The sequence below is a fragment of the Prionailurus bengalensis genome, chromosome A1 (assembly GCF_016509475.1).
Source record: "Prionailurus bengalensis isolate Pbe53 chromosome A1, Fcat_Pben_1.1_paternal_pri, whole genome shotgun sequence".
NCBI classification, from domain to species: domain Eukaryota; kingdom Metazoa; phylum Chordata; class Mammalia; order Carnivora; family Felidae; genus Prionailurus; species Prionailurus bengalensis.
In genome coordinates, this window is record NC_057343.1 from 80,688,668 (window position 1) to 80,698,471 (window position 9,804).

Consider the following 9,804-nt stretch of genomic DNA (forward strand, 5'->3'; position numbering starts at 1 on the left):
AAAAAAAGATCCATTAGAGTCCTAGTGGCTCAGATGTGACCTTATGTGGAATGGGGTCATTGTGATGCAGTTTGTGAGTCTGAGACGAGGTCACAATGGGGTGGCGTGGGCTCCTAACCCGATGTGACTGGTGTCCTTAGAAGAACAGGGCCATGTGATGACTCAGACACGCAAGGAGGTGTGACAACGGAGGTGATGGAGATGAGGCAGCTGTCAGCCGAGGGTCGCCGAGGGACACCAAGGGTCACCTGTAACCACCTGAAGCTGGGAAGAGGCGAAGAAGGATGTCCCCACAGCTTTCAGAGAGAGCACGGGTCTGTGGACACCTTGATCTTGGACTCTGAATGAACTATTAGATACAGATCTCTGTTGTTTGAAGCCGCCACTTTGTGTACATTGTTACGGCAGTCCTGGGGAACTAATGCACATCTGCCTAGAAAAATCCGTGGCAGAAGGTGGCAGGCTCCCACTAGTACAGCTGGAACCCTTGTGTTCCACATGAAACATCAGCAGACTCTGAAAGGTTAGGAGGAGAAGGCATACTGCCAGCACAGCCACTTGGGACACGCACACACGCACACACACACGCGCGCGCGCACACACACGAAAAAGCCACCTAAATATGCAGCCACCGTATGACTTGAATGCACTCCTGGGCACTTACCCCAGAGAAATGACATCTGTACGTGGATGTTCATATCAGGTCAGTCCCAACAGCCAACAACTAAAAACAATGCAATTGTGCTTGACTGAGTGAATGAACACACCCGTTCCAATCCATCCACACCGCGGAAAACCACTCAGAAATATAAAGAACCAATAGGCAACAACCTGGATGAATCTCCAGGGAATTAACCCGGGTGAAAAAAGCCAATCCCAAAAGGTTACGTACTGTAGACTTCACTGATACCATGTTCTTGACGTGACACAATCATAGGGACGGAGAACAGATCCGTGGCCACCAGGGGTCCAGGAGGGCTGGGTGGGAAGCAGGTGGTGTATCTGTACAAGGGCGATGATGTCATCCTTGTGGTGATGGAACTGTCCTATATTTGACCGGATCCGTGGTGGGATCCTGGTTGTGATGTACCATAGTCTCATAAGATGTCCTCACTGGGGGAAAACTGGGTAGAGTATATGGGATTTCTCTGTGTTAGTTCTTTCAACTACGTGTGAATCTACAAACATCTCAAAGTAAAAAGCTTAAAAAAAATCGCCGTGAGGAGGAAAGAAAACAGTAGATGTAGCGCCCTCGGTACGATGCGGGGCAGGTAGCAGGGAGCCACAGGGCTGAGACTGGAGTGGCCCTGGGCACACCGGACCGCTGTTCACCCCGCAGGGCCGTTGGGTGTCGGCTCCCGCAGAATCCGGGGACTCGCGTTCTCCCCATCTCTCTGCCCTGCCATTCGCAACGCATTGGTTCACGTTCAGGCCACATGTGCACAGGCTCCCAAGGCTTCTCCAGCTGTAGGTGTCCTGTACGGGCTGGCCTACGCTCACCTGCGTCCCTCTGAGAGCAGAGAACCTATTCCCGGAAGCCTCGCTCACAGCTTCATGGCCAGGATTGCTTCACTTACAAAATCAGCTAGTGGGATGGAACCACTGTGCTTAGGTCAGATCAGCCTGGATTAACCTCCGGACCGGGGATGGAGCCAAGCTTCCTGATTCAAGTGCAGAATCACGTCTATGCCGGCCAGAGAGGAGGAGGTGGGAGGCTTGGCAACAGTGCCCCTCTCCTGCCTTGCCTCGCCCTCCCACGGCCGGCTACCAGGCACCCTGCCTGGGTTTGCACACTGGTCCGGGCAGGAGCTGGGTTCTGCCCAGGTTCCCACCCCCTGCACACCACAAGTGCCCCGTGCTTATAAACAATACATATTCGCAGAGATGACACATTCATTCTGCCTCCTGAGCATCTAATTAAACGTACACCCATTAGCTGTATCACGATGGCTCAGGTTAGAAACTTAACCAGTCCCCAAGCCTGCAACCTACTTAGTTTCTGCAGAAGCTGTAAATCCTTCCTGCTCTGTGAGCTTCTAAATTGGATTTGTGCCTTCCGCTTTTTGAGTCGAACGCAACCTGTGTTGTTATACTCTGTGCTTTCTCTGTTTCCCTGTGATATAAGCCCACGTGGATTGCTATATCCTCATGATCCACGTTCTCTAACTGTTCTCCACATCTCCTACGGGAGGGCAAGAAAACGCAGGTGTTCCAACTTCTGCCTAGTGACTCACGTGGCCCACCAAGTAAGCCAGCGATTTTCCACCACAAACTTTGCGTCACTTTTTTTTTCTCCCCAAGTAAAGCTGTTGACTAAGTCGACTATTAGTTTGAATTTGAAAGTACCATATCCCCTAAGCAGAGGCTAGCCTGGCTTCTCTGTCTCTGTCTCTCTTTTTGTTTTTACTTGTCCCTGAATCACCGGGGAGAAATGATTCTGACCCATAAAATGGTTATGTTGCAAACCAAACAGAGGTTCCCATATTCTCCTTAAGATTCTTCACTGGATTTCCATGCTTCCTGGATTGGACTTGAATTTCTGGATCTCATTCTCAAAGCCACCCGCCGTTTTGCCAATATCTGCCTCAGACTCTTGCAGATCTATCGAGTTCTGGTTTCCCTGCCTATCTTCCCTGTAACACAGAATATAAATGTGAGATGTTAGACATCAGCTCCTAGCAAGTCCTAAAGACATTATCCTGGCCAAGAAGAAAAGATTTAGCAGAAATAATGGTGCATCAAGAATCCAGAATGGTTTAAGTCTCCTGAGTTCATTGCCAATTTATCTTCAGGAGAGTTTCTGCTTGCGTCGAGTTTGAAGCATCAGGACTTAAGGACAAGACGTGCTGGTAACAGCAGTTAGTTCTGGGCTGATTTGCAGGGTTTACAGAACCGATTGTCATCCTCAGGCACTCACACTGAGGACATTTCAAAACTGTCATCCCGGAGACAGTAGAGGGCACTCTGGGTAAATACTAAAGTAAAGAAAAAGCAAACATCCCAGAATGGAATGTGACCCGGAGTGCTGGGTACAGTGCGTGATAAGGCTCGCGGTCAAACTCCTCTTGCTAAAAGCTAACCCGGTCTTTTCCGATGGTTTATGTTCTCAGTATCCCGGAGCTCTGCTGTCCCCGGAAGCTGCTAGCCACATGCACATATTTGAGTGGGTTCACATTTAAAATTCATCCCCTCTGCTTGGGTGGCTCTGTCAGAAAAGGGCCCCACTTCAGCTCAGGTCACGATGTCACGGTTCAAGAGTTCGAGCCCCATGTCGGGCTCTGTGCTGACAGCTCGGAGCCTGGAGCCTGCTTCGGATTCTGTGTCTCCCTCTCTCTCTGTACCTCTCTGCTTTCTCTCTCTCTCAAAAATAAATAAACATTAAAAAAATTATTAAAAAATTCAGCCCTTCACTTGCACTGGTCACATTTCTTATCCTCAATAGTCACGTGTGGCTAGTGGCTACCATGTTGGACAGCACAGACATGGAATATTTCTATCGTCGTAAGAAAGTTCTAGACAGCGCTGTTGAAATCTCAGTTCTCATATTTGTTACAATTGAATATGTAATCAGAGTATGCCACCCCCAAATATGCCACTTTGCCATAAAGGTTATATTGAGCCGAAGGAACTAAGAACCAGCAGACACGGGGCGCCTGGGGGGGCTCAGTTAGTTAAGCGTTCGACTCTTCATCTTGGCTCAAGTCATGATCTTGAAGTTTGTGGGTTTGAGCCCTGCATCGGGCTCTGTGCTGACAGCATGGAGCCTGCTTGGGCTTCTCTGTCTCCCTCTCTCTGCCCTCCCCCTGCTCGTTTTCTCTCTGTCTCTCAAAATAAGTAAACTTGAGAAGAAAAAAAAAAAAAAGAAAGAAACAGTAGACACGGGAAGCCCTGCCATCTCCTTCCACGTAAGAACAGGGAGTGAATCTGCCTTGGGAAGGGGTGCCCCTGTCTCAAACCAGGAAGGGAGGACCGCCTTTATCACCAGAGATGGCGGTGGTCCCAGGATGCCTCTGCATAAACCGTCTCACTGAATAACCCTCAGCTTCCATTAGTTATCCCCGTATAGTTCCTTTCCCACAGCGTCTGCTCCTGGATGCCCAAACCCCATTTCCTTGGTCTGGTCACTTCTCCATGACTTTGTTACAGTTGTATATATGCCCCCACTCCCTAATTGGACCCCTTCTCTGGGTCTCCATCTCTGTGCAGGCCTCCACTCATGGGGAAAAATTAAATTATCAACAAGTGAAATGTGTCTGCCTTTTCTCCTGTTAATCTGTCTTTTGTCAGTCTGATTATAGACCCCCTACCCTAAGGGGGCAGAGGAAGATTGTTTCCTCCCTTACATAAGCCACCAAGAATAACGGAAATTGGGACCAGTCTAGCAGAGAGGCTGAACTCCCGAGGTCTGATGAGCCTGAATGTCCTAGGGACAGAGGGTATCCATGGCATGAAGTCACCTGGCTTCCAATCAGGTGACATCACCTGGCCACCCTTCCAGTGGCTTTCTCTTATTTTGGAGAAAAATTTCAGTTAGAGAAAGAAGAAGGTATTTTTCCGTTAAAAAGTAAGAGATATTGGTCTGAATATCCTTTGGGATTCTGTTCTATATAAATTCTTGATTAATTTCTTTTTAAAAAATTTTAATGTTTATTTATTTTTGAGAGACAGACAGTGTGAGCAGGGGAGGGGAGGAGAATATCATTTGGGATTCTGTTCTATATATATTCTTGATTAATTTCTTTTTAAAAAGTTTTTAATGTTTATTTTTGAGAGAGAGAGAGAGAGAGAACAGGGGAGGGGCAGAGAGAGAGAGAGGGAGACACAGAATCCAAAGCAGGCTCCAGGCTCTGAGCTGACAGCACAGAGCTTGACATGGGGCTCGAACCCACAGACCGTGAGATCATGACCTGAGTCAAAGTCGGGCGGGGGCTGAACTGACTGAGCCACTCAGGCGCCCGACTTGTTTAATTTCAACTCCCGAGCACATTACTGTTCCTCTTAGAGGACTTCAAAACCGTATTTTAAAAGTAACATGAAATTGAAGATAAAATGTAAGCAAGTGTATTACTAGATCAAATATGTTTCTAGAGTTGACAGAAACACTCAAGGTTATCTCATCTAATTTCATCTTTTGGTGATAAAAACTCTGTGACCTGAGAAGTTGAGGCAGCTCTCCTAAATGCTCAAGGTTACCGCTGAGGATTAGAACTCACATCCAGACTCAACCTCGTATTTTTTCCCTTATGTTATGATTATATAAGATGTTTTTATTTAAACTGTAGGCCTTCTAAAGTTTCTCACTGAGATTAGCACTAGCTAGATTTTCTCTTTCCTTTTTTATACAGCCAGACGTTTTACTTGCTCTCAGCCTCACGCCCCACCCCCCCACCCCCCCCACCCCCCCACCCCCTGCCCCTGCCGAACAGAAGTCAGTGAGTTTCATGACCTCAGATCCAGTGCAGTGTGGTTTCCTTCAGTAAATGCAGGGAGAAAGGAAGGAGAAACAGTCTCTTGTAGTTTTATGTAAGACAAAGTGATTAAGAACACCAACGCAGTGCCGTCTGCAAGGGTGACAGATACGAGAAGTGCTTTAATCATGAGATTTTGGTAATTTTGTTCTCCAGCCCCATCAAACTGACCTATGGGTAGAGACTATGGTGAAACTGTGTTTAGCATTCACCACTGGCCTCTCCTGGTGTCGCGAGGACAACGTCCCGCTGAGGCCACACCAGGTAAAGAATGTTCCAGGCAAATCAATAACAGCATCAACATTTCAATTGGTTATTTTATTTGTGTTTTTAAGAAAGATGCTGAATCACAGCAATCCCTTGAAATGGACGACTTAACTGTTATGGAAAGAATAGGTCCCTTTGTGCTTCTGCATTTCAAATAAGCCCCCGGGGAAACCAAATCTACCTAAGCCTGACTGGCTTTTCCTTAAGTCTGAAAATAAAAATTTGCTGATCCTGGACATAAATTTTATTCTTCCTTCTGGCTATATCCCCTAATTATATGGCTCTTCATTGCAAAGCTAAAAATAATAGGTAAGATGTCACGAGAGATAGTTCTCAAAGCAAAGGACAGCCTCCCAATTATCAAAGGGCAGGCTAAGGAGCTGCTCCCACCGTGGTAATTAAATTAATAGGAATATGCTAATTGGAATGCAAATCCCTTGTCAGTGTTATGCTAATTATGGTCCCCTCAAGCTTACTAAGAAAATTACAGATTATTTCAGCATTAATGAACTTTCAGATTTTGTGGGTGAATACTGAAAAACGTTCTTACAGGTCTTCTATGATATTATCCAAGGTGATATTTGGATAGTTAAAGATCTGGGTTCCGATTGTTCTCTCTTGGATTAATTTCTGAGCCTGGCTGATGAGGACAGCAGCCTGGAGGCCAAGAACCTGGGGAGGACTGTTGGAAGGTGTAGGTCACCTCTGGACGTAGCCAGAGGGATGGGCCAAAGGTGAAGCTGTTCTAGTTCAGAGGTGATGTTTGGAAACGAAGTGGGTGCCCGCATTTCAGATGGGTTACATTCCTCTCCCTGTGGTTTTGGCTTGGGAAGGCCCATCCTAACACTGCAGTGAAGCAGGTCTGCGTCCAGTGAGCTTCAAGCTCTTGCTTCGGCCATGACACCTCCACTGGCGCTGGGCCAGTGCCAATGACCTCTTCATGGCTCCACAGCTGAGTGAGGAAGAGTCCTTTAGATCGATCTGCACAACTTTTCTAAGGTCGCACAGATCTCCTCCCCCACCCCCCACAGGAGAAGGAACTCACATGCTGTGTTCTGTGGGAAGGATTTTATCACAAGGATTAGAGTTGGCTCTGAGGCTGGGGTCCCTAGGGGAATGGTGGAAATGTAAATATTTAGGGCACCTGGGTGACTCCATTAGTTAAGCATCAGACTTCCGCTCAGGTCATGATCTCTCAGTTCGGGCTCTGTACTGACAGCTCAGAGTCTGGAACCTGCTTTGGATTCTGTCTCCCCCTCTCTCTGCCCCTCCCCCATTCATGCTGTCTCTCTCTCAAAAAACAAATTTTTAAAAAACGAAAAAAAAGAAATGTAAATATTTAAATATGTTTGCATTTAAAATATTAAAAAGAGGGGTGCCTGGGTGGCTCAGTTGGTTGAGCGTCCGACTTCAGCTCAGGTCGTGATCTCATGGTTCCTGAGTTTGAGCCCTGCGTCGGGCTCTGCGCTGACAGCTCAGAGTCTGGAGCCTGATTCCGATTCTGTATCTCCCTCTCTCTCTGTCCCTCTCCCCCTCACGCTCTGTCTCTTTCTCTCAAAAATAAATGTTAAAATTTTTCTTTAAATATTAAAAAGAGTAACATAAATAAGATGAAAATAAAATGAACTAATGAAATAAAAATTCATGAATTCATACTGGTAATAAATAACTGGGCAGTTAAAAATATATAAAATTAAAAATTCTGAATAAGATAAAATAAAAACTCATATATTTTACTGAGTAAAATGAAAATTCAGGAGTTCATACTGATAATAAAAATCTGGTGGCTACCTACCACCTTAACAAGTGATGGAAGTCAATGAAGTTAACGTCATCAAAAATGGCAAACTGTCATTGCTTATAAGAAGAGCCCAAATAATCTTAAAAGTATCTGCTAGAACTAATAAGTGAATTTAGCCTGGTCAAAGGATACAAGGTCAATATATAAAAATCAATTGTATTTCCGTATATAAGCAATGAGCAATTAAAAATTCAAACTAAGAAAATACCATTTATAATAGCATCAAAAGCCTGATGTGGGAGTGTTGATAGAAGTGTTCTAGGGGCGCCTGGGTGGCGCAGTCGGTTAAGCGTCCAACTTCAGCCAGGTCACGATCTTGCGGTCCGGGAGTTCGAGCCCCGCGTCAGGCTCTGGGCTGATGGCTCAGAGCCTGGAGCCTGTTTCCGATTCTGTGTCTCCCTCTCTCTCTGCCCCTCCCCCGTTCATGCTCTGTCTCTCTCTGTCCCAAAAATAAATAAACATTGAAAAGAAGTGTTCTAAATCATGAATGTGGTGGTGACTACATGGTTATATACGTTTGTGCAAACTCATGGAATCGTACACTTAAAATCAGTGAAGTTTTTGTTATGTAAATTATTCCTCGGGAAAGACAGCACCTAGTTGGATTTTGCTCCAACGCAGGAAATCATTGGAGGATTCTGTACAGAGGAGTGACGTGATCTTTCATTTAAGAAAGATCATTCTGTCGAGGTGCCTAGGTGGTTCAGTTGGTTAAGCGTCTGACTCTTGATTTTGGCATGGGTCATGATCTCAGGGTTCATGGTGTTACAGGAGGGTGTGAGAGACACTGGTCCCGGTCTCCCGGAGTTGAAGAATGAATCTCATGGACAACAGAGAGTGAGCAAAGTGATAGAGTTTATTGAGCTGAAGTTACAAAGCTCTCAAGAGTAAGAGGGGTCCCTGACTGGGTTGCCACCAAGGATTTTTGTCTTTGATTTTTTATTGGGACCTTATCAGAACGTTCGTGAGACTCCAGTCATGGCACCTAGCCCAGGTGGGTCTGGGATACATTTACCCTTTTTTTGTTTCCAAAACCCTTCAGCCTCTCACTTGGATGGCAGCCTGCCTCCCTGAGGATCCCTTATCTATCCCTGCCTAATGCTAGACCTTCACCTACTCAGTGGGACCAAGCCCCGCCTAGGGCTCTGCACTGACACTGACACTGCAAAGCCCACTTAGGATTCTTTCTCTGCTTCTCTCTCTGCCCCTCCTGTCTCTCAAAACAAATTATCTTTAAAAAAAAATCATTCTGTTGCTGTAGGGAAATAGGGAGATTTACACCTTGGATTTACAAGGTGTTATGGGGAAGTTGTGTCTCCCAAGATATGTTAAGTCTCAACCCCCAGCACCTGTCAGTGTAACTGTATTTGGAAGCAGAGTCTTTGGAGACGTTCAAATTATGATAAGGTAATCAGAGTGGGCCTTAGTTCAATATGACTGGTGTCCTTGTAAGAAGACTCGAGTACCATGACCTGAGGACACTCACAGGAAGAATGCCATGTGATGACACAGGCAGAAATTGTAGTGATACAGCTGCCAGGCAAGGGACGCCCAGGATGATAGGATGATGCCACCGAGAGAAGCTACAGAGGGCAAGGCTCGATCGTAGACTTCTGGCCTTCAGAACCATAAAACAAGAAATTTCTCTTGTTCTGTGTCCCCCTCTCCCGGGGTGTGGCAATTTGTTATGGGAGCCCCAGGACACTAACAGAGTGCCACTGCCATCATCTCCTGGCCACGACGGCGCTTCAAGCAGAGTGTGCGGGCAGGCAAATTCTGAATCCGTTCCTAAGGCATGTGGTGTCTAAACGTGGTGTCTCTCCCGGTGGGATGGGGGCCCCCAAACGTGAGGCTATGATGGGGGTGGAAGCCAGGGGCGAGGGAAGTGAAAGAATTCACCTGAGGCAGAGCAAAGGGGATGCACGTTTGCATACAGGGCAAGGGAGCAGCGGCTGTCTGCAAGGAGACAGTGGGTAGGAGCTACTTTAAAGGGGGAAGACGAGGTATGGCAACGCATGCAATTCTCCCTGTTTGCGTAACTGCGCCTGGTTGTAAGTAGCCCGTTGGTCAGTTAGGGGCTACGGCTGTCCTGAGGTGGGTCTCCTGATGGGCCTGTGCGTATTCAGCCAGGGGGTCGCCGTGGACCCTTTCTGCATTCCACCGCTCAAGCCTGTTTCCCTAAAAGAGGCCTCCACAAGGCAGGCCCTCAGAAGGAGGGATGCGTGCGGGGGAACGAGGGGAGCGAGCCTGCCCTCCGGGTTTCTGACT